This window comes from Halichoerus grypus, chromosome 13, assembly GCF_964656455.1.
Source record: "Halichoerus grypus chromosome 13, mHalGry1.hap1.1, whole genome shotgun sequence".
NCBI lineage: Eukaryota > Metazoa > Chordata > Mammalia > Carnivora > Phocidae > Halichoerus > Halichoerus grypus.
Genome location: NC_135724.1, coordinates 22924006 through 22950450, shown reverse-complemented (window position 1 = coordinate 22950450; position 26445 = coordinate 22924006). Strand labels below are relative to the sequence as shown.

At 41.9% G+C, this 26445-nt stretch overlaps 1 protein-coding gene and 1 pseudogene across 2 annotated transcripts in view; both read left to right on the top strand.

The window, feature by feature from the left end:
* The window catches only part of LOC118518185 (uncharacterized), a 287064-nt gene that overhangs the window by 246195 nt on the left and 14424 nt on the right, over positions 1 to 26445 (top strand). The window lies entirely within an intron of this gene.
* Positions 21712 to 23202, top strand: LOC118537813 (cyclin-A2-like; annotated as a pseudogene).

The window sequence follows — 26445 nt, the reverse complement described above, 5'->3', positions numbered from 1 at the left end:
CCACATGTAGCTAGTGGCTACCATGTTCAGCAATGCAGATATAGACTATTTCCATGATCACAGGAAGTTCTACTGGTCAGCGCTGCTATCAAGCATGAATCCAATATTGTGTATTGTGTATTCTAAGTCAAGAAACAGCACGTGGGGAAACAGAGCAAGGTGAGAAGTCAGAGGGAGGCCTCAGGACCTACCTTCCCTGAGGGGGAAAGAAATGGTCAGTGGGCATTTCCCTGCTGCCTAGAGTATCAGTCCGCTCTGGTGAGATGGTAACTTTGAGCCTCGCTGTGTTTTCATCAGGTTTTTAGCCATTGGTATAAGTAGCACCTTACAGTGACATACTAATTCTAATAAAACTTACATTCTACTACTTGGGTTTCTAGCTTCATATCCATTCACTTACATGATGTTCGCAATAATTGTAGGAAAAGTAATATTACTCCTGTTTGAGAGCCCTTCAACGGAGGGATTCCCCCAAGGTAATGTTGATCGAGAAGAGCGGATGTAGGGACGTGTGCATAGCGTTCTATTGGTTACTTGGCTATTTGCTGCCTGATCCATTCTTCATTCTTCCTCTGCTCTCTGGATTACAAAGTGGCAGACGCCTGGGGATTGTGTTTTCCAGGCCCCTGTCAGCTGGCTTCCAGTTTGAGTTCAGCCAGTGAGAATAAGGGTGGATTTCTGTGGGCTATAAGCAAGAGAGGGACCAGGGCATCATCTTTGACCATAGTGTCTGTCCTTTGTGGCTCTGACTGCTTAGACAGCTTCGCCATGGGGCCAGCTTCCACCAGGTGACCATAGCTCCTGGGATGGGATAGCATTATCTCCTGTGTGCCTTCAGCCTCGGGCTGGTAGCCATTTGCTGCTCTTGCCAACTTCTGGGCTGCCTCCCCATTCCATGCTTGGCTTCTTAGCTCACCCATTACCAGTGTAACCAATATCCTGCATTGAATTCTTAGAGTGGTTTCTGTTTTCTTTTCTTTCTTTCTTTTTTCTTTTTAAAGATTTTATTTATTTATTTGACTGAGAGAGAGAGACAGAGGGAGCACAAGCAGGGGGAACAGGAGAGGGAGAAACAGGCTCCCACTGATCAGGGAGCCTGATTTGGGGTTCGATCCCAGGACCCTGGGATCATGACCTGAGCCAAAGGCAGATGCTTAACCCACTGAGCCACCCAAGTGCCCTGGTTTCTGTTTTCTTGATTCCTGTTTAAAACAAATATGATCCTTCTATGTAAAAAATGTTGATCTATACAAAATAAGTCTGTGTGTAATGTGTGTGTGTGTGTGATTATATGAGTTTGGAGAAACCATAAAATGATACTAGGTGGTTAACATGGAACAAGGGGATGGGAGTGAGTGCCCATAGGGTGGAGGGATGGGAGAAGAGAAGGATGAAGATAAACTAATAAGAAGAGAAAAAACTGGGGTGCCTGGGTGGCCCAATTGGTTAAGCGTCTGCTTTCAGCCCAGGGTCCTGGGATCGAGCCTCACATCAGGCTCCCTGTTCTGCGGGGAGCCTGCTTCTCCCTCTCCCCCACTGTTCATGCTCTCTCTCTCTCTCTCGCTATCTCTCTCTCTCAAATAAATAAATAAGATCTTAAAAAAAAGAGAAAAAACTGCATTAAAATGAGTGATATGATAATGTATGTGTTTATATAAAATCATGTATGCTTATGTTGAGATAAGAGAGATGATAAAACCTGGGGCACCTGGGTGGCTCAGTTGTTAAGCGTCTGCCTTCGGCTCAGGTCATGATCCCAGGATCCTGGGATCGAGCCCCGCCTCGGGCTCCCTGCTCCACGGGAAGCCTGCTTCTCCCTCTCCCACTCCCCCTGCTTGTGTTCCCTCTCTCGCTGTCTCTCTCTCTGTCAAATAAATAAATAAAATCTTAAAAAAAAAAAAAGAGAGAGAGAGAGATGATAAAACCAGTTGGCACGGTTTACTGACCTGCCTAGGGGTCAATAAGTGGTGCAGCTGAAATCTGAACCCAGATCTTCTGACTCCAAATTTGGGCAGAGCATGGTAGTGAAGAACCCCGATTCTGGAGCCAGACCACCAGTGTCCATGATCACGGATCCATCATTTACTGCTTTGCCTGGCGTCCTCATTGGTAAAACAGGGATCATGATAGTGACCACCTCTTAGAGTTGTTGGAAGGATGAAATTAGTTAACATTTTCAAAACACTTAGTTCTGTGCTTGGCACATAGTAGGTTCAATGTAGCGTCAAAGGGGTGTTTTTCCTCTCTATCACTTAGTTGTATTACGTGTATCAAGAAAGTGTGAATATTGCTTCCACTGTTTTAATGTTTACATTTGCACTTTGAGGAGTAGGCAGTTATAAGATCTGATCAAACTCAACCCAACATAAACAAAATAATGTGTCTCTGCCTAGGGACTAAAAAAATTAAGAAATTGCAGTAGAAATTTTACTTTGGGGAATCTATCCTAGTGAAATAAAGTTTCACTAAGTTTGGAAACAGCTTTATGTACAAATTTGTTTCTTGCTGCATTTTCATAATAGCAAAAAGATTGGGAGCTACTTAAATGTCCTACCATGAGGGATTAGTTAAGATATCTGTTAAATATCTATTTGATGGAACATCATAAAGTTGTCCAATTGTTTACAAAAGTAGGTAATAACATCTTAAGTACTCGTACTGTAATATTGTGTAGAAATACAGAATTTTAAATTATAGACATTATTATATTGAAATAAAATTCTTGCATGGAAACGGCTAGAATGATATATACTGTTATAATGGAGAAAAGAGAGCATATAAAATTTTATATCAAGCAATCAGATACTAATTAGAGGTGAAGCTTTTCCAGGCCTGGCTGTGTGATATGGGCCGTTCTGTGGTCTCCCAGTCTCCCCTGATACAATAATCTTCACTTCGGGTTGAAAATCAGGGTTGGAGGCAGCGCACTGGGCTGTGTGTCTTTTTCATGAGTTGATGTTTCATCGGAATGTGTGTGTGCAGGGGGACATCTATCTATCTAAGGGAAGGGTGCTCCTAGATTTGTGGAGTGACTAGGGGAAGAATGGTGGGCGTGGAAGGAAAATTCATCACTATCTTGCTTGCAAAGGTTTATCTCAGAGTCAGGCCAAGAGTGTCAATCAAATCAAGTCAGAACTCCTTTCTGGCGTCAGCAGTCCAGATGACCCTGATTAAACCCTGGGTCAGAGCATCCTGGAAGACTTGGTGGTTCCCTTTCTCTAAGCACTGACCATATTTTACTTTGTGTCTGTGCAATATCTTCACTGCAAGCTTTTGCGGGCAAGGGAAGGACAGTGTGTTCTTTTTTCTTTTTTTGAGATATAATTTATATACCATGCAATTCACTTATTTCACATGTACATTTTAGCGGTATTTCCTATATTCATAGAGTTGTGCAACTATCACCACTAGTTAATTTCAGAACATTTTCATCACCCCAGAAGGGAATCCCATACTAATTAATAGTTACTCCCAATTACTCTTTTCTCTAGTCCCTGACAATGACTAATCTGCTTTCTGCCTCTAGGGATTTTGCTAGTCTGGACATTCCAAATAAATGGAAATAGACAATTTGTGGCTTTTTGTATTTGGCTTATCCATGTTGTAGTGTTTATTCCTATTCTCATGAAGTTTATAGCCATTAGATAAATAATCACATGAATAAATAAATAATGGTAAAGTATGGAACTTATGTGAAGGAAAAATTAAGACCATATTTAACTTGGGTGAGGAGGGAAGTCTTTGGTGAGGGAACATTTAGGACTGGTCCTGGAGGATGAGCAGACACTAGCCAGGGGAAAAGATGGAGGGTCATAGGATTAATATGTGAAGGCCCAGTGGCAGGAATAAGAATGTGGGTGGTACATTCCAGGAAGGAAAAAAAAGGCCATCATAGCTGGGGCATCATGAACAGGGATGTGGGTGACATGTATTTTGGCTGGTGAATTAGGCAGGGGCCAGATCACATAACATCTTATTATCCTTGTTAAGGGTTTTAAAATTTTATCTCAAGTGCAATAGAAAGCAATTAGAGTGTTTTAAGCAGGGAAATGTGAAGATTCAGTGTTTGTTAATAAAAGATCATTCTGGAGACTATTTGGAGAAGGGAGGCCAGATAGAAGAGCTTTATTAATCCTGGAGAGAACTGATGGTGGTAAGGCTAGTGGGGTCTAGTGCAGATGGATGGGCTTGAGGTTTATTTTGAAAGTAGAAGCTACAGAATTTGGTCATTGGTTGAATATAAGTGCTGAGGGCAAAGAAGGGACAAAGGCTGACTCCCAGTTTTCTGGCATGAGCATTGCATGGAGGAAAGGGCCATTTACTGAGATGGGAAAAGCTGGAGGAGGAGCCTATTGAGGGCTTGGGGCCAGGAGGATCAAGAGTTGGATTTGGACAGAGTACATTTAAAATGCTTGTGAGATATAGCATCTCATAGCAGAGAGCAGATAGGCAGTTGGATCGTCTATCTGAAGCCCAAAAGGGAGGTTTCTCCTGGAGATATGTATTCGAGAGCCTTTGGCACATAAAGGGCTGTGGACAGTTTGAGAGTGCCAGGGGAGATAATGATGAGAGGTGTGAAGAAGGCCCAGGTCCCAGGCCCCAATTAACTTCAATAACGTTCATATAGCAGAGGAGAGCCTGCAAAGCAGACTGGGAATGAATAGCCAGAAAAGCAGAAGGGAAGCTGGAAAGGGGGGTGTGGAGTCACAGAAGCCACAAGAAGACAGTTTTTCAAGACAGAACACAGTTACTGAGAAGGCTAGGAAGATTTTGGTAGTAATAGGATTTTTGATGTGCCTGATAACAGCGGCTTTCCTAGATTGCGGGAGGCAGGTGCTAGCTTGGAATAAGTAGAAGAACAAAGGAAAAATGGGAAACTGGAGATGGGAAACGTAGACAATTCTTATGAGTAGTTGAGCTGTCAAAGAGAGGAGAGAAGTAGAGCAATCTCTGGGTCAAGGAACATATCTTTAATTTTAATTTTGGCTTCTTTGTTTTAATTTTAGGATTTGAGAGAACAGAGCCTATTTGGAGGCTGATAGAAAGCAGGTTGAAGATACTTGAAGGAGTGAGAAGTAATATTGATGTAATCAGTTCCCAACAAGGTGGGGAGGAGAGGGCCCAGGGTACACGGGGCTGGGGTGAGCTTTTTGAGGCTGGAGCAAATGTGGCAGGAGGAAGCAAGAAGATGGGTGGAGACAGACAGGCAAAGGGAGTCAGTGATGAGCAGGAGCAGGTGTTTGCTTCTGGTGGACTTCTGGTTGGTGTCCTTATGAAAGGAAAGATGAGAGTCTCTGGAAAGTGAAGAGCTGGGTAAATCTGTCTGAATTATAAGAGGTGTGAAGAAGGGATAAAATAATCATTGTGGGGGACGGAAGAGCAAACTCACGACAGAGACAGTAAGGGAAAAATACCCAAACTTTTTTGCTTGTCACTCACTTGTACAAATACTCCCTATTACATGCCATGCTGAATAAGACATACTTCCTGTCTGCGTGTTGCTCCCTGGAGACATGGCCATAAATATTGCACATAATTGAAATGTGATTAATGAAGAAACAGAAGAATGCAGAGCAGACTGTGGAAGAAAGGAGAGGCATCGGAAGGAAAAGCAGTCTGGTTGTTGGGAGGTGTTGGCAGTGGTTATGAAAGGTGTTTCTGGAGGAGAAAACATCTGAGAGAGCTGAACAGAAAACTAAGAGTTAGTCAGACAGAAGCCCGGAAAGCTGGAGAAATTCCGGAAAGTTCAAGGAGAGTGGAGTCTCATGTGAAGGTGGGATGGGTAGTGGTAAGTGAGGGCGCTGGAGGGCTGGATGGAGACAGAATGTGTGTCGGGCTCGCATCGGCTTCCATGTGTGCTGGGGAGCTAATGCAGGGCTTTATGGAGGGTAGCAGCTGGATTCACCCTCACCATGGATCACTGGCTATTGTGCAGAGAGATTTGAAGGAGCAGGGAGCACAACCAGCACAACTGGCAATAGTCCAGATGAGAGGTGGATCAGATGACCTTGACACTCCCTCCACCTTTGCATTCTTCCCTTGAGATTAAATATCCCAGGCAGGAATTTCCTGTTGGTCAGACGTGGCTCATTTCCTAGTGCCTGGGCTGGGGAAAGGGAGTATCTGCCCTTCTCAGCGTATCAGCAGAACATAGAGCCTTGCCTTCCAGTTATCCCCCTAAATTAGGGAAGTGCACCCAAATAGAAAGTTTTTGTCATTGTCGCTGAGCAGACAAAATCATGCCAGATGTCCACTATATTCTATAACTAGAACTAGTCATTCCAGAGCTTTTCTTTTCACACAGCCATATGCTTTGCAGATGTCTTCATATTAATAGGTATACATTTACCTCTTTCTTTCTAGCTGCTGCATGATTAAATTCCTAATAAATGTATCTCAAAATATGATTTGTCTGGATCTTCTGGACTCACCCAAGAAGGTGTAACTCTGACTTTGATTCATTTATTTCCTAGATTTAGACCAAGGTCAGGCCAATTCTAGTGTTGTAGCTCTGGCTACAGAGTGAATTGCAGTTCATCACACTACATCTTTCTGAGTTTGTCTTCTAGATAGACATGGACAAATTTGAGTTTAAGTAGTCCCCAGGGGCTCAAGGTGATCACCACCAGACTTTGTCAAGGTCCTTCCTTCCTACACAGCATCTAGAAACTCTCTCCAGGCAATAATCTGGGCACAAATATAAGCACAGAGCTCATGTTGTTTGTTTTCCCTCTCTTAGGGATCACAGTCCTTGGTTGTCTTGTGCCCAATGTGTGAGAATTCTTGTCTCGTGAATGTCATCCCTTTGTTTGTTTGTTTCTGGTGGGAGGGTAAATCTAGTCTCTTTCCCTTCATCTTGGCTGGAAGTTGAGGTCTTTTGTGCTGAATTACTGGTTTACGTATCAACGTAATTAGTTTAGACTAATCTCATTGGGAAATTCAAACGACTTCCTTGTCTTTTCCTATTGTCCATGTAAATTGTATAAAATGTCTATAAGATATAAAATATTCCTTGAAAATATGGTAAATACCTGTAAAACCATGTAGGTTTAGATCTTTTTATTTTTATTGTTTTGTTTGGCTTTTGTTTTCTAATTTTTGTGTTGGGACAAAAGGAATAATTTTATTTCTCATTCTGTTTTTTAAAGATTTATTTATTTGATAGAGAGCACAAGAGGGAGAGGGAGAGAGAATCTCAAGCAGACTCTGTGCTGAGTGTGAAGCCCAACATGGGACTCGCTCTCACAACCCCGAGATCACAACCTGAGCCAAAACCAAGAGTTGGGGGGCGCCTGGGTGGCTCAGTCATTAGGTGTCTGCCTTTGGCTCAGGTCATGGTCCCAGGGTCCTGGGATCGAGCCCCGCATCGGGCTCCCTGCTCTGCAGGAAGCCTGCTTCTCCCTTTCCCTCTCCCCCTGCTTGTGTTCCCTCTCTCGCTGTGTCTCTCTCTGTCAAATAAATAAATAAAATCTTTAAAAACAAACAAACAAACAAACAAACAAACAAACAAACAAACAAAAAACCAAGAGTTGGGGGCGCCTGGGTGGCTCAGTCGTTAAGCGTCTGCCTTCGGCTCAGGTCATGATCCCAGGGTCCTGGGATCGAGCCCCGCATCGGGCTCCCTGCTCGGCGGGAAGCCTGCTTCTCCCTCTCCCATTCCCCCTGCTTGTGTTCCCTCTCTCGCTGTGTCTCTCTCTGTCAAATAAATAAATTAAAAAAAAAACAACAAAAAAACCAAGAGTTGGTTGCTCAACCGATGGTCCCCCCAGGTGCCCCTTTCTCATTCTGTTTTAAAACTGTTATAGTCTTTTTCAAATATCCTACTTCTTTTTGTGCTAATCTGATGCATTTTACATTTGTCTAGTAATTCAAACTTTGCATGTAGGTTTTTAAAAAGATAGGCATGTGGTTATCCATATATGCTTTTATGATCTTTATTACTTCTGTATCTGTAGTTGGATCCCCACTTTCCCTACAGTTTGTTTTATTTGTATCTTTTTCTAGTCCTTCTAGGAAATTGGCTCTGATGGGGCCATGTGGCCAGAAGGTTGTGGGGCTCTGATTGGCTGGACCTGAATCACATACTCTGCCCCTGGAGGCAGTGGGGTATTGCTCCTGAGACAGGTGGAGGGTGGTTTCCCAGGATACGTTTAGGGGTCAGCTCTCCGAAAGAGTGTGTGCTGGAAACAAATGCTCACATGTGTCCTAATGTAGTTTAAAGCATGCAAACAAATCTGTGAAATGGGAATAAAATGAGCAGGTACTTTGAGCCATCAAACGGGTGTACTTAGACAACATAGTCAAGCTTTTATCTGCTACTATAAACAGAGACACATGATAGCATTTTCTCTCAGCAGAGACTATATACATTCTTCCACAGAGATCAAACTTCTCCAGTTAACCTAAGGGCCAGCATTTCCCAGCTGCTGTGTGTGGAGCGGAGCGCTCGGGTCAGAGCGAGGTCAGCAGGTGCCCTTTCCAGCTCTAAACGCTGACCGTTCAAGCCGCTGGTGACTGTGGTGAAAGAAACCAGACGCAGACATAGTTGAATGTGTACCTGGATTAGCCCAGAGCTAAGCTGTTGCTGAGGTTTTGCTGAGTCCTTCACCTTCTTCATGCTTTGCCTGGCCCTTTTACAAGGAAATATTCTTCCAGCAGCTCGCTGGGGCTGGCCGGCTGATGGTGAGTGCCCTGGGGTCTGTACCCAGAGCCAGTTCCTCTGGTGTCCCCGACCCTTCATCCAGGACGTAATAACCCCACCAGCACCCATACCTTGCATTTCTGTATACAGCTCTTTATAAATGTAAGGAGCTTTTACAGTTTGCCCAACACCTAATCTTTGATGTAATAATTGCACACACGTTGCATTTCATTTCAAATGAAATTATAGGCTACTGCTCATAAAGCAGGCCGGTACATTTTCTCTGGATTTCCTTTCCCACGGAATCATTCATTCAGTCAGGAAGTCTTGTCCCTTCTGTTCCATCCTTCTCTGTTCCATAGATGTTTACTGGGTACCTCTCACACGCCGGGCGCCGTGTGGTTCGCTGTGGCTATGGGAGGGCGCTCCTATGTCTCGTGCTTTTTTTGTGTCATCGTAGGGATGAAGTTGCTGAGACCAGAGCCAGTGACTGGGTTCAGAGCTAGCAGGAGGGACGCCTGGGGCATCCCTGCAGTTCTCAGCGCACTTAAGCTCCTCAGCCAGGCCCATGCATCCCTGGGGTCGCTTTGATGGCCTGACCCTCTCTTTCTATCACTTGCACTGCCCTCCACCCGCCCCACCAGGGCCAGAGTAATCCATAAGATGGCACTTGTGTCACATCCCCTGCAGTCTTCTTTCTGGGCTGATGTCCTCCTGCTTAAACGAGGCTGTTTCGAAACTTCCCACACAAGTCTCTCCTCTCTGAAGAAAAGAGTAAATGCAAAATTCTGTGGCCTGGGGATCATGCTTGAATAGGCAAATTCTGCAAAATTGCAAAACCAATGCTTTTTTAAATGAATCCTTGTGTGCTGTCTTTAAGAGACATAAAGCTTTGGCCTTGCATCACATACTTCTGAGTGCTTAATGTAATCATCCTAAAACGTTTCATGGTTCAAGTTTTCAGTCTCTGCACATAACCCCACCGCCACCTTCCAAAAATGTGATCCATTAGAAATATGCCTCTAGTTTCTTCTGTGGTTTCTCATATCCTCCGGCCTGCCAGTGTGTCTTCCCAGGGACATGGGAACTGTGAGAAGCTGGACTTAGAGAATTTAGATCAAAATTCTTAGCCAGGTTCTCGGGGCCTCCAGCTTGCTGTTACCCATTCTGTGAATGAAGAAACTGAGTCTTTTTCCCTTCCCAGCTTCCTCTTTTCTTTTCTGCCCTCTCTCCACTTCCTCCTCCTCTCCCTCATCCTTCCTCTCCTCTTCTTTATAGAAAAAATTAGTACAAGTATCCACCCCTTGATAAATTATGAAATCACTCCTATCACTCTTTTTTCCTACTTGCTATTCCCATGAAAGTGTAGGATGACTATACTTCCCAGGGTCCTAGCTTCACCTGTCATCCTGGCATAGTTGTCAGTACTTTTCCTTTCACTCTCAAAAACCTCTGGGTTTGGATGATGGTTTATATCACCGTCCCACTGTCATGGGAAACTGCTCCTGCTAAATATGTTGGTGGAGTTGGGAACATTAATCTATGGGAGGTGACCCCACACTCCCTCCAAGCACCTCACACTACATCCCCTAAGAGTGGCAGAGAATGGATGAATCAGTTCAAAATGATCCTTTTTCTATATCTCCCACTGTTGAGGTTTTAAAGTTGTGAATATAGATACATAAAATCCCCAAGTTAGTAATTTAAAAAATAGTAACATTGTAGATGAACTAATAAAAACTTTTCTGTGTGGCAAATTGTGTGTAGTCTTTACCATGTTTTTTTCAATTCTTGATGGTGGGAAGTGGGTTCTGATAGCCTGAACAGTAATCTAACAAACCACCACATTTTATAATAATGTGTAACTTTTCAAACAATTTTACTTCTACCACCTCATTCTCATAATAACCTTGTGAGGTAGAGAGAGAGCATGGGTGTCATGGTTACCCATTCTGTGAATGAAGAAACTGAGGCTTAAAGTTTCACGGATTTGCTTCTGATCACATGGTAAGTTAGTAGTTCCTAGTTGTGTTTCCTTCTAACCAGGTGTTCTTTTTTTTTTTATTTTATTTTTTAAATTTTTTATTTGAGTATAGTTGACACACAATGTTACATTAGTTTCAGGTGTACAACCTAGTGATTTGACAAGTGTAAACATTATGCTGCGCTCACCGCAAGCAGTAGCTACCGTCTGTGGAGTTACATCACTACTATGATATCATTGACTATATTCCTTATCCTGTGCCTTTTATTCTGTGACTTATTCATTCCATTATTTCTCTCCCCTCACCCATTTAACCCACCCACCCCTCCCCTCTGGCAACCATCAGTTTATGCTCTATATTTTTAGCTCTGATTGTGCTTTTGTTTATTCACTTGTTTGTTTGTTTAAGATCCCACTTATGAGTAGAATCATATGGTATTTGTCTTTCTCTTTCTGACATATTTCACTTAGCATAATACCCTCTAGATCTATCCACGTTGTCTCAAATGGCACAATCTCATCCTTTTTTATGTCTGTGTAAACCAGGTGTTCTTTTATTTCAGCATAGGCTAAGATAAAAGAGAAACTCCCCTATTTTAGTAGTTTGAGAAAATAAAGGCTTACTTCTTACATCAAATCTGCTCTGAAATAGCAGCCTCCTTCTACTTATATCTATGTCACTTGAAATATCAGAATTCCAAGGTCACTGAAGCAGGAGGTCATTGATGGAGAAAGTCCCTAGCTCTTAATGCCTCAACTTGGAAGGACACTGGGTATTTCTGCCCATAGCTATTGGTCAGAACAAGTCACATGGCCCTGACCTAAAGTATAAAGAAGACTGGGATTCTAGAGGAGCTCATGGAAGATCTGGTGACCACCTAAATGTTTCTGTCATAGTCACCCACATGTAAATCATCCAGGAAGTCTTTAATAAGCACACACATCAAGTAAAATGCCATATTGTTTGAAACTTGCTTTAATAGCCTATAAAGAAAAAAACGTGTGAAGGACTGAAAGATGAAAGAAAATTGGCAAAATGCTGTTAACTATTGGAGGTGAATGATGAATACATAGGGATTCATGATATTATTCTACTTTGGGGTACCTTTCCATTATATCTATAAAAAAAACCTAGGGACTCCTGGGTAGCTCAGTTAGTTAAGCATCTGCCTTTGGCTCAGGTCATGATCTCAGGGTTCCAGGATCAAGCCCCACATCGGGCTCCCTGCTCAGCAGGGAGTCTGTTTCTCCCTCTCCCTCTGCCTCTCCCACCTTGTGCTTGCTCTCTCTCTTTCAAATAAATAAAATCTTTTTTAAAAAACATAAAAAAAAAATAAAAGAAGTATCACTGATCCAAGGAGTGCTTATTCTGTACATCTAAGGTGAGACTTGGTGTGAGTATTTTACAAAGTCAAGAATATTTATACTATACACACACACACACACACACACACATATAAATAAAATAGCTATTGGACTTTTCAGTTCATGAATAATTGATTTTCACTGTGTTCTGATTCCACGTTAAGTATTCCTTAACCTTGAGTCTTTTCAATACTGTTGATATCAAGGTGGTCTTGATATTGTCACAAAATATAATGTTCCTTTCCTATGAAGAAGAGAAAAACAGAAGTCTGCTGAGGTTGGAATATTCACTCCTCTCCATTCTGTGTTTTGGAAATTAGATGACGTGTTTGACTGAAAAGGGCCAGAGATCCTTTGCAGTTTTTGCTGTCAAGAGTGGGCTCTGTTCCCCTACCCTTGGATTTGGACTGGCCTAGTGGCTGCTTTGACCGATCGAATGCAGCAGAAGGGACGTTGTGGAGTTCTAAGCATAGGCCTAGACTTCTGTTCTGAGCCCCTAGTAATCAGAGGCCCTGTGAAGAAGCCCAGTCAGCTTGCTAGGCTTGCGTGACACCGCTCACAGCCATACCAAACCCTGGACACGAGGGAAGCCACAGATACCCATCCCGGCACCTGCAGGTACACGAGGGACCCTAAGTGAGACCAACAGAAGAACCCCTCTGAGTCCCGTTCAAATTGTTGACCCACAGAATCATGAGCAGATAAAATGACTGTTATTTTTAAATTACTGAGTTTTTGGAATGGCTTGCTATGCCGCAATAGACAACAGATCAGATAGTGTTATACCCACAGACCCTCAAGTCACTGATTAAGACTTTAAAATGTGTGTGTGTGTGGTTTTTTTTTTTTTTTTGTAGGTTTTTCATTTTTCAATTCTTGGAAATCTTTAGGCTGCACATCTTAGAGGTGATAAGAACTGAGTGTCAGAAGTCTCAGAGTTAAAAATATATATCAAACTGTATTTCCCTCCAAGGAGAACTGGTGTCCTTTATTCACTCAGCTTGAGTTTTATCTACTTTTATGACATCTGAATTGCACTAGGATGTGATTTAATTTGGGGCTTGGAAGAGAGTTTACATTGGCATTGGGGGAGTTTTCCTGAGAGATAAACTTTCAAGGAAACACATTGTAATTCAAGGGAAAGTGTGTTTCAAACTAGCGTGATTTCAAAAACAACAGAGTTCAGTAGCTGAAGCATTAACTGATTCCCCAGATGCTTTTGATGATATTTACCTCTTCTGGGATTAACTCAAGAGCCCCACGAGAAAGGGATAATATTAGATGTTTACTACAGAGGTGATGAAAATAGAACTGAACGGAAAAACTTGATTTGTGCTAGTTTCTTACCATTGCAGTTGGGAGAGTTACAATGTTCTGCAAAATTACACCAAGGACCTAGATTTTAATGAAACAAATCTTCCCTTCCCTTATATCAGTCCTCAGTGGGTCAGACAGAGAAACCACTGCTTCCCAACCATTCTGTTCTGAGTCTCTTTGCATTAAGAGAAATTTGAATGAGAAACTTGCATTCCAGATAAAGCTACACATGTGTCCTAAAGCAGATTAAAGCTGTCATGAATTCCTGAACTATACCCAGTGAGTCTGAGCATCCTTGGGAATGATTTACTAAACTGCCGTTTTTAAAGTTAAGGTGACTTTGCTATGAATTGAACCTTGCCTATGAGAGCCAGTCCAAAAAAGAGTCATGAATTAAAAGGTATTACTTTGGGGTATGCCTTTTATCTTCAAAATGCTCACTATATCTAGCAGAGTTTACAATCCAGAATCTTTGACCCTAGGTAATCATTTTCAAAGTATATTTTAACCAAGAATAACTGTATCCCCCTGTCTCCAAAAGTCTATATTAAATTTATTTTTAAGTGATGTTGCTCACATCTTTTCTACTAAAAAAAGTCATGAATGAGAAGAAAGACACTTATTAGAAGAGAAGGCTAAGCACTGTATGAAGGTTTGAATGGCAAAGACAGGCAACTCATTCAAGCCTGAAAGCCTGCTGACAAGCACAGCACCTGAAGCAGCAGGCAGCCTTTCAAGAGAAATACAAGAGGATTTTGATGAGCCGTGTCTCTGCGCAGGGCCTTGAACCCAGGGCTGCTGTCGACTCCAAAAATAATGAGGCATGGTCCCGTTCCCAGGAGCTTACAATCTACGTAGTCAAGGAAGGCATCATGCATCTGAAAAGTTAAGAGCAATAGAAGAGGCAAATAGAAACATGGGACAGATATGAGATATCACAATAGTGAATGACAAATAGGAAATGAGCCTCAGGGCCATGCTTCAGGAACTCAGATGGAGCGGAGATTGTTGCAGGCTGGACCTGAGGGAAGATCATACATATACAGCCAGGACAGTTTTTGGATCCCGAAGAATGGACGGGATTTGGAAAAGTTGAAAGGGATGGGAGATAATTTAGTTTGGAACCAGATAAAAAAATTGGTATACAGGATGACAAAGGAAAGAGGCAACATAGCATCCGATATGGAGCCCATTTTGGAGCCGACGAGTAGGAGAGTTTAATTAGAGCAGAGTGAAGTTGGATACTGATGGATTGTTGGGCAATGAGCAGTATTTGAGCCTGATTATGGAGGCTGTTAGTGGTCAAGGCAGTTGATCTACATTCTCTTGGTAACTGGAATCTTAGATAAATTTTTGGGTGTCTTCAGACATTTGTTAGGATGGCCCAAAGACTAAAGACTAAGTGAAGTCTTCTTGAATGGACAGACATGTGCCTAAGAGTTATAAGCTGAAATAAGATGCACCACTCTTTTTAACCTTTGGACTGAAAAAGTGTTTAGAAGCCCAGCCGATTTGTTTAATTTGGATCAGGTTGAGAACCTTTCTATACCAAAATATGAGCTTGGTTCTATAATCCAGTCAGGTTTCTCTTGTATAAAACTGAGCATAAAGAAATTAAACACTAATCTTCACCATGCTCTTCCACCAAATACACTTTTATACATGTGCGTTCAAAGGTGATATTCAGGGGCGCCTAGGTGACTCAGTTGGTTAAGCATCTGCCTTCATCTCAGGTCATGATCCCAGGGTCCTGGGATCGAGCCCTGTGTCAGGCTCCCTGCTCCGCGGAGAGCCTGCTTCTCCCTCTCCTCCCCACTGTGCTCTCTCTCACTATCTCTCTCTCTCTCAAATAAATAAATAAAATCTTAAAAAAGGTGATATTCAACATATTTAACATTCAGAAAGTAATATAATACATGCTATAAATAAGGTTATAATTTCAATAGGAAGGATCTCTGCCTGCAACCCTTCCAATTGTAGTAAGAGAGGACTCAGGCATAGGCAGATTTTCTTAAATCAGATGTTGGCAAAAATATGCAGAAGGATGAATGCACACAATTCTAGCAGTAGAGAGAGCATCTCTGTCCCAGGAGGAGAGAATGCAGACTGGATGAGTTCTAGTCTGTTTAAAAATGTGGTCACCATTTTTTCAATTAGGAAACTATGTTCCAAACGCAGCTATAAGCATGTACAGAAAACGGAATATGGTTTTCTACACAGAATATCTTGAGCTACTCTGTCATCTTTCTAAAATCCCAAGTGAAATAACCCTCTTTGGATATTGTTTTATATAAAAACATGGACAACGTAGATCCTTTTCTCTATAAATGTCAAGATCAGGTGCCCTGGCTGACAAAGCCAGGCAGGCAGCCTCCATTTCAGTGTTCTATGATCATGAAGTCTATTGCTATCTGGGCACACTAACTACTGTTAATTTTTGAGTTAGAAAATCAAGGATTATGGCAGAGAGTTTCGAGCCTTAAAGTGCATTATGATCACTTGTGAAAGGTACAGATCTTGGGTCTTACCCCTAGAGACTCTGATTCAGCGAGGAAGGACTCTGGAATCTTTATTTTTAGCAAATGCCTAAGGCAGGCATTCTGATGCCCAGGTGACTCTGTACTATATACCTTAAGAAACACCAAACTAGGGCTTTACGTTTCCGGAGATTATAACTGCTGATCTTTTGAATGAAGGAGGGAGTGACTAGGGTATAGGGTAGAGGGGAGATAAAGATCATATTCTTGATAGCTAAATCAAGAAATGAAAAGCTCAGTGAGTAGATTCTCTCTTTCTAAAAACTGCTCCAAAATGCCACAGTTCTCTAGGAGCTGTACAAAACAGGAAGCTACTGTGGTTCACTTCTCACTAATTTACAATCAGATTAAGACAGAGGTCATTATGATAGAGACAGCAGGCAGGGACTGTGTGGGGGGGAGTGGTGTCATCCTGCCATTTTCTTACCTCCAAAACGACTATCATTTATGAATGAAATGAGCACACTGCCAATTCTGACTCTAGGTCACTAACCAAGGGGAAATTTAATAAAATCCCAGACTAATCCAGACAATTGGTGGCCAACGAGAAACTTTCTCATCCTGTACTTACATTATATTTACTGTTATAACATGCTGATGGATTCAAAGTCAATTATGCTAGAGAATACTATGCATGAGTCAGAAGAAATGAGCTAGATTTGCATGTAGCAACATGGGTAGATCTCAAAAGCAAAAGACTGAATAAAAAAATAAAGTACAGAAAGAGTGAAATACCATTTATGTGTAGACCACACATGCACAACACAATGCTACCTTTTTTTCCAAAGCTGAATACATGTCTAAGTGATAGTAGACATATATGCATTAAAAAGACTAAAGCAAGTGCCTCTGTTGGAGGATGGGAACTTGAGATTGGTGGTGAAGGGGAAAGGGGGAAAAATAACAAACCAAACCAGACCAGCACCTTGTCACAGATCACTGGTGATTGTGGATCTTGAATTGAGAAGTGGCATGGACTCAATTCTGGGTCTCCTAGGAACAGAAGGAAAAATGTTAAAAGACTTGGTATCTGCCCTTACAGAAATGCAATTTGGTAGGAATTATATGTGTGAAATAAATAAGACATTATATATTCATGTTAAATAGGAAGTACTATGATAGCTCAGAGAATAGAGAGAAAAAAGAAAAAGAAAAAGAAAAAATGATGAAATTTTAAGGCAAAAAAGGGAAAAGACAAATGTTCTGTGGTGTTTGCCAATGGTCCTCAGATGCATTCCACTGTGTTCCTTGTTTTTGGAAGTTCCTTGTTTTCATCATTTTTTCAATGGTCTGTAGGAATTAATACCAGCCTAGATCTTCCAATCCTGTCCCAGTTCCCAAGGACTATTTTGTTTACTTCATTCTTTTTTATATGCATAGGAGGTATGATTGAATTTTGCTTAAATGAGGAAAATGTTATGTTAACTTAATTTCATTTATTCTATTCTTTTTTTCACACTGATTTAAAAAAATTATTTGTGTATAGTTGACACATAATGTTACATTGGTTTCAGGTGTATGACATAGTGATTGGACAAGTTTATACATTTTGCTGTGCTCACCCCAAGTGTAGCTACCATCTGTCACCATACAACACTATTACAATACCATTGACTATATTCCTTACACGATGCCTTCTATTCCTGTGACTTATTCATTCCATAACAGGAAGCCTGTATCTCCCACTCCCTTTCACCCATTTTTACAGTGCTCAGGCTCTGTGAGGGCAGGCAATATTTGCAAAAATTTCCGGTACCAAAGTGTGCTCCTCTATAGAACGTTAGTGAAGGTAATGTTAACTGCTGTAGTAGATATGCCCCCAATATCAGAGGCTTAAACCTGATGTCACAATACAATGATGGCTCTCCCGGATTGCTGGCTCTCCTCCATGCTGTGATTCAGAAACCCAGTCTCCATCAATCTTGAATCTTTGCCATTTTGTACACATGAATCTCAATTTGCCCCAAGAGCCCTTTCTGTTCCAACCATCTAGAAGAGGAGAAGAAGATGCAAGACTATGTTTGGATATTTTTGATTGTCCAAGATTGGAAGAAACATTACATTATTTCCTATTCCCATCCCATTAGCTGGAGCTTAGTTATAGAGCTGACAGGAAGGCTGGGAAAAGTAATAAATATATTTGTGTGCTCAGGTACATGGGAAGATGGGTCTGCCAGATAACTCCTACTTATTTATTTATTTATTTACATCAATCTCTTATTCATAAGGAGTGTAGAAATGGGGAATGATAAAAGGTCATAGGAAATATACCTTTGATTTCACTTGACACATTTGATGTTTCACCTTCAGAAGTTGGATCAAGAGAATCTAGTTGTGCCTTTTTAAAGTCTTCCTCATCAACCTTCACTGACCCTAAAACAAAGAAAACTGCATGGACAGAATGATTGTATGAATTAGAAGGCCTAGCAATCCTTCACTTGGAAATGTATTCTGGGTATGTGCCCCATGGGGACTGTGATCAGCTTTACCCCTCTCTGCTCCTCAGCTGCCCTTTCTGACTTCTCAGAGCCAATATCTAGATGTCTGAATCTTCTGGTCTCGGTTAAATTTTTTAGATTTTACCCCGACCTGCCCACACCTTTGAGACTTGCCTGGCCCTTTATGCCTTAGCTAATTTCCTTGGCCTTCACTCTTTGACAGCCTGAATTTCTCTGCCTAGTTGTTTCAACCCAGGCTGTGCCTGTGTGAATTTTCCTTCTAACTCATGTGAGTCAATGATCAGCTGTCTCCTAAGACATCGTTAAGACATAGTTCTGGGTTGTGGTTTAAGTCCTGGCTCGTGTTATTTTGTTGCTCTCTTAACCTTAATGTGATTATGGCGTACTAATGGTTGGGATTTCTAGGTGAAATCCCTGCAGAAGAGCTTAATATTTGATCCTGCATATATTTGCCCTCGATGAGAAAAGTGCTGAGTCGTCTAGATATTTCAAATAAAAATTTAAATTTGAATCATGAAAGGAAGTTCTCCTGGGGACATACACTCCAGTGTTTCTGCCACATGTTTAGAAATTTGTTCATCCTATTTGCTAACCATTCATCAAAATGCTCTGGAGGGAAATGAGCCAAGTTTTCAGCACAGGCCTAGGAGAGTCAATGCGACGGAGTAGAAACTTTGTTCCTTAGGCTAAGCTGGGGTCTACAACATGTGCAGGCAGGTAATCAGTTCATGATGCAAATATTGATAATCTGTCTTTTTCTCCCACATTGATGTGAACTGATCAATCATATATAGTGCAATAATTTCTTTGTCTTGGATTTATTAAGGCCAGGTACTGACAAACAATAGCCCGCAGGTCAAATTCCACCCGGTGCCTGTTTGGTAAATCAAGTTTTACTGGAACCCAGCAACACTTATGCCTTCACATGTTATCTCTGGCTGTTTTCATGCTATAGTGGCAGAGCTGAGGTCACTGTAACAGAGACTCCAGGGCCCTCAAAACCTGTAATATTTTCTCTCTGGCCCTTCACAGAAAAAGACTCACCTATCCTCGCTTTAGACAGAATACATTGAAAGCCCTTATATAACTCCAAACATGGAATAGATGGCCAATCAATGAGTTGTCTATCCCAGTCTTCCTTTGCTTATATTGTTTCTTTTACCGGGAATACTTTGACTCTTCAATCATTTCTTTATTTCACAAGTATTCATCATGTGCCTGTCATATGGTAGGCGCTGTTCTTGGTGCTGGGACAGTGTAGGAAACACACAGAATCTCTGTCCTCATGGAGCTCACATTCTCTGGGGTGGGGAGACAAGAGACATGAACAAGTAGATAGATAACATCATGTCTCCCCATGATTTACGTCATGAAGGTAAGTAAAGCTAGGTACAGAATTCTCTGCCTATTTAATTCCTACTCAACCCCAAGGGCTTGCTGTAGCCCACCTTCCTTCATGAGATCTTCCTAGGTCTCCCTATTTGCTCTTTGCCCCTCTCCCTCCCTGTAAACTCACAGCTCTTTTTAATTTGTATTTTTAAGGCATTTTTGTCATTCTACCATCAATTGGAACTCTTTGTTGGTATTTTTCTTCTCCACCATAGATTGTGAGGCTGTAACAAAGGCAATGAAGCAATTGTTTGTTTCTCAACAGCAACTAACACAGTGTCTGAAAATTGCTAGGAAATTGGCAAATATCTCAAATACAGTTCTAATAATGCAGACACAGTTTTCAGTACACAACATTTTGATGCATCCCCCTCACAGTCTGTAGTCTTCCTGAGTTTGTGGCCATCCCTGTGACCCGTCATCACTTACATCAATAGAAAGAGGGACTTTCTCACATTTTCAGAAGCTGGGATCCCTTCAGGAATTAACTACACCCACAGGCCCATCTGGACCATAAGATTTATCTTTTCTCTTGATAAAGAAATGAGATAAAATTTTCTTACTTGATAATACCCTGAATTTACCCCAGTAAGGGGGACAAAATTCAACCAATCAACCAAGTAAAAGGGAGAAAAGGGCTACATCTCAAGGGCACCTTTATTTTATTTTATTTTTTAAAAATTTTATTATGGTATGTTAATCACCATACATTATATCATTAGTTTTTGATGTAGTGTTCCATGATTCATTGTTTGCATATAACACCCAGTGCTCCATTCAATACGTGCCCTCCTCAATACCTATCACCAGGCTATCCCATCCCCCCATCCCCCTCCCCTCTAGAACCCTTAGTTTGTTTCTCAGAGTCCATAGTCTCTCATGGTTCGTCTCCCCCTCCAATTACCCCCCCTTCATTTTACCCTTCCTACTATCTTCTTCTTTTTTTTAACATATAATGTATTATTTGTTTCAGAGGTACAGATCTGTGATTCAAGAGCCTTACACAATTCACAGCGCTCACCATAGCACATACCCTTCCCAATGTCTATCACCCAGCCACCCCATCCCTCCCATCCCCCACCACTCCAGCAACCCCCAGTTTGTTTCCTGAGATTAAGAATTCCTCATATCAGTGAGATCATATGATACATGTCTTTCTCTGATTGACTTATTTTGCTCAGCATAATACCCTCCTGTTCCATCCACGTCGTTGCAAATGGCAAGATTTCTTTTTTTTTGATGGCTGCATAAAATTCCATTGTATATATATACCACATCTTCTTTATTCATTCATCTGTCAATGGACATCTTGGCTCTTTCCATAGTTTGGCTATTGTGGACATTGCTGCTATAAACATCGGGGGGCACGTACCTCTTTGGATCCCTACATTTGTATCTTTGGGGTAAATACCCAGTAGTGCAATTGCTGGATCATATGGTAGCTCTATTTTCAACTTTTTGAAGAACCTCCATACTGTTTTCCAGAGTGGCTGCACCAGCTTGCATTCCCACCAACAGTGTAGGAGCGTTCCCCTTTCTCCGCATCCCTGCCAACATCTGTCATTTCCTGACTTAATTTTAGCCATTCTGACTGGTGTGAGGTGGTATCTCATTGAGGTTTTGATTTGGATTTCCCTGATGCCGAGTGATGTTGAGCACTTCTTCATGTGTCTGTTGGCCATTTGGATGTCTTCTTTGGAAAAATGTCTGTTCAGGTCTTCTGCCCATTTCTTGATTGGATCATTTGTTCTTTGGGTGTTGAGTTTGATAAGTTCTTTATAGATTTTGGATACTAGCCCTTTATCTGATATATCATTTGCAAATATCTTCTCTCAAGGGCACCTTTAGCCCTCCTTGCCCCGCAGTGCCTGCCTGCGCCTTTTGCAACCTTGGGAGGGGGGGTTGTCCTGCGCGATCCCGAGCCCGCAGGTGGCCAGCACTTCTTCAGGGGGTTCCGTGGGATGGAGTACACGCTGATTGGCACCGCAGGCGGATCAAGCCAGAGCCCTGGGAGCAGTGATGTTGGGCAGCTCTGCATCTGGGCCTGTGGCCCTCAAGGCGGGCTGGGCACTGCTAACATTGCTGCACACGGTGCTCCAAGAGGACCAGGAGAACAGCAACCCCGAGAAGAGAAAGCAGTGCCCACCCAGCAGCCCCAGACCCGGGGGCCCGCATGGTCCAGTACCACAACCGAGGCCCAAGACATGATGGGTTGCACCTCTTAAGTATCTTCTATAAATGATGAACATGTTCCTGTTCCTCCCTGGAAAGCAAACAGTAAACAGCCTGCATTTACCATTCATGTGGAGGAAGCAGAAGAGACTTAAAACATCGAGACTTTAGCTCCATCTAAAAAACAGAACATGAAAATGTCCTGGCTTTTAACTCAGCTATTATTTTCTTAGATCAAGAAAATCGCTGGTACCTCTTGATTATCCAATGGATGGTAGCTTTGAGTCACCACACACTGTGGACATAACAATTCTACTAGAAGATGAAAAGCCAGTGAGTGTTAATGAAGTGCCAGACTACCCTGAGGACATTCACGCTTACCTCAAGGAAATGGAGGTGAAATGTAAGCCGACCCTGGGTTACATGAAGAAACAGCCAGCCAGCCCTCATAGCACGAAGGCTATCCTTGTGGACCGGTTAGCTGAAGTAAGAGAAGGATATAAACTACAGGATGAGACCCTGTATTTGGCTGTGAGCTACACTGATAGGTTCCTCTCATCCATGTCTGTGTTGGGAGGAAAACTTCAGTTTGGGGGCACTGATGCTATGCTGTTGGCCTCAAAATTTGAAGAAATCTACCCCCCTTCTCCGAAGTAGCAGAGTCTGTGGACATTCCAGGTGATACCTACACCAAGAAACAAGTCCTGAGAATGAAACACCTAGAGGGTTTTTTTGTTTTTTGTTTTAAGATTTTATTTATTGGAGAGAGAGAGACAGAGATAGGAAGAGAGAGCAGGAGCAGGGAGAAGAGGGAGAAGCAGGCTCCTGCTGAGCAGGGAGCCCAACATGGGGCTCGACCCCAGGATCCTGGGACCATGACCTGAGCCGAAGGCGGATGCTTAACCAACTGAGTCACCCAGGCGCCCCCGCAACACTGAGTTTTGAATGAGCTTTGCTTTTGACCTAGCTGCACCTATAGTAAATCAGTTTCTTGCCCAATACTTTCTTCACTAGCAGTCTGCAAACTGCAAAGTTGAAAGTTTAGCAGTGTTTGGGGGAGAATTAACTTTGATGGATGCTAACCCACACCTCAAGTATTTGCCATCAGTTATTTGCTGGAGTGGTTTTTCATTGAGCATTTTACACAATCACAGGACAAAGCTGGCATGAATCTTTAGTTCGAAAGATTGTGTGTATACTCTGGAAAGTCTTCAGCCCTGTCTCATGGACTGTCACCACACTTACCTTAGAGTACAACAGCCAATAAGAGAAAAGAACAAAAGTTCAAAGCATCATGGTGTTTCTCTCCTCAGCCTCCCAGAAACACTAAATGTGTAACAAAGAAAGACTGGTTTTGTTTTCTAAGATGTAAACCACTCAGAGTAGATGGTGTATAGTTTTTCTAAAGTTTTACATTTATAATCATGTCTGAATACAGAAGTTATGGTCAACTACAAATTGTTTTAATTTGTATATCTTTTGTACCTGTAACTATCTTAGATATTTGGCTAATTTTTTTTAAAAAGTAGGCTCCATGCCCAACATGAGGCTTGAAATCATGACCCTGAGATCAAGAGTCACATGCTCTACTGACTGAGCCAGCCAGGTGCCCCAATATTTGGCTAATTTTAAGTGGTTTTGTTAAAGTATCAATGATGTCAGCTGTCAGCATCATAAGCATTAATAAATGGATTTGGAATATTTGAAAAGAAAAAAGGGAGAAAGGGAAGAAGTTGCACAACTAGTTATCAAACAGGTAATTAAATGAGAAATTCTTGGCTTTTTACTGCTTTGTTAAGACACACACGCGCGTGTGCACACATATGTGCGCGCACACACATGCCCTTCAGAGTTCATGGGCTGGTCTGTTGGGAGGAAAACAGGTCACTTTGTTGGAAAGAACCCAGCCTTGGCAGTTGCATTAATCCGTGCTCAGGGATCAGCCAATTTCTCCCACGCGTGGGATGAATAGGCTTATTCAGGAAAGGGCGTCTGGGCAGGAAATGGGGGAGTTGTGGCTAGCAGAGCTGGGCTAGCCCCCGAGAGCGGAAGGGAGATGTGTCATCAGAGCAAATGAGCATCAGCCAGGTGAGGGAGAGGCCAAAGGTGCTTGTAGAAGGTGAGCGAGAAGGAAATGAAGAGTTGCGACCTGTTATCAATTAGCGGGTTCTCAGGGCAAAGCCATAAGCAGAGATGGGCTATGGGTCCTGTATTGCACTCATCACTGAGCCCTTCATGGAGGAGATGCGTCCCTGTGACCTTTGGCCTAGAATGACGCATTTTGTTATTGCCTTATTCTCTTCAACACCATTACCAATGTTCCCCACTATTTCTCAGCACTGGGAGGAGAGAGCCAGTATTGAGGATCTATAATGGCTAGTAAAACATTAAAATTCCAGATGCCTTTAGCTTCTATCTCAGGACACCCAGTTCAGTGGAAATAGAAAATCTGGAAATTTCTGTTCACTGAGGGGGTGTTTCTATATTGGAGACATGACAGTACCCAACTTGCCATGGGAACTTTGGTGAGATTCTTTCCTCAGCCCACAGTGTAAGCCTTCCCTTTGAACTCGGGAGTGTTTCCTCGATCGCCCAAACTTGTTCCCTCTGTGCTACAATCACACATGTCTTTGAACAAAGCAATCAAGGGCTCTGGTCTCTTGGGATGCAGGCTGTGTTCTTGAGGAACAACCTGTTTTCTGGAACAACCTGCAGATATCTGGGGGAGGAGCAGCCTCTGGGACAGATAGTGAAGCACGTGGTCAGGCAATGGGTTTGCTTGCCCTGGGGGTTTATACCCCTGTCTTCCCCATGAGGTATGTACCTTCAGATCCTCACATTTGTGCATATTGATAAGATGACACTGATTTCATTCCTAGAATCCTATGTCCATATTTCTAGTAATGTCTAAGTTTCCCAACTGAGCTGGTAGGAAAAAAATGTGATCTTTGGAAAGTGAAGACAATCCATATGCACTAGGGGTGAACTTGTAGCTATCTGTAATGACAAGCATAATGACATTTGCCCTGTAGTAAGTATAAGTACCTTTGTATACTATCAATATTACTAATATAATAAGAGTTATTAATTGAACACTTACTATGTACCTGGCACTAATGTCAAGCACTTTAAAAATATAACATAACATTTATAATAACACCATGAGGTAAATACTAATATTATCCCTGTTTTATAGATGAGAAAAGTGAGGCTTAGTTTAAATAACTTTCCCAAAGACTCATAGCTAGCAGGAGGCAGATTCCACTAACCTAATTCCAGAATGCCGCCTCTTAGCCTCTATGTTATGATCACCCCTGTCCACACAACTAAAAAGTGAAGGAATGGGGGTTCAAACTCAGGCAATCTGACACAGGGTCCTCACCCTTCTCAGGCATTATGTTTATAGTTTTGTTTGTGTTTACACATATTTTCACCAGATGTGCTGAATCAAGTGCTAGCTCTTTCTTCTGGGGGACGGGTGGAAGTCAGAAGAATTCATTGTCTACTGCTTAGCAGCTATGGACTTGCTGGTGTAGATTAGTTATATGTATTTATGGGAAAATGAGACTTTGTATTTATTGTATTTAGATGTAGAAATAGTCATAGGCACTTTTTAAAATTCATACTTGTAAACAAATGTGGCAGCAAGAGTGCCATGGTATCTATTTCAAATGGTAGCAAGTCACACTGACATTTTTGAGACCGTGTTAACAATGGATTCAGCTCTAAGAGGGAAAAGAAAAATGCAGTCAATGGAATGACGTCATTGTCAACGATGTCTTACCTGAAATGATGAACTTACTAACATTATGTATGATTTATGAACAATTTAGTCTATGACTTTTCAAAGTCATCTAAAATATTTCATATTTCAGACTTGTTTGGTCAGATCTGTACTATAAGAAATTAACAGTGTAAGGAAACACACAGAGAGGGTTTATAATTTGTGATAAAAATTAGAAATAGTCAAATGCAGCTTACTTGTAACATTTTCTTTCACATGATTGACCAGCAGATAGGTTTTCTGTTTAGCTACAAAGAGAAGGGGTTTACAACACAGTTTCTGGAAAAAAGGAATTTGAGATCCAAGTAGTCAGCTTCATAATTTTCCTTTAATGCAAACAAAGTGAATTCATTCTCTGATTTAATTTTTTCCACTCTCAGAGAGGTGACTTATATCGTTCTATTTCCACAGCCTTTGCCAGAAGTTTATTTAAGCCATGTCTTAGTTTGAATCTAAAATTCCACGAAATAAATGACTAGATAGGCCTTGGGCAAAATGATGAAGTAGGATTCTGTAGATCCTGAGTTCAGCCTCTTGACCTTCCACCCCCTTGTTTCTATCAGTACATTCTGTAAGCCCATTGGAAGGGTGCTGAGGCCTTCAAGGTAGTGGTCCGTGTGATGGTAGCTATTCATTCAACAAGTTTTTTCTGCCTTCCAGACACATGGTAGATTGTGCTTCTTGACTTCTTTGGAGTCTGGTGGGGCCATGTGACCAGTTCTGGCCAGTGAGTTACATTTGGATGCATGTGTCATTTCTTATCAGAGCATTGCATTGATAGTGCACCGCCCTCCAGA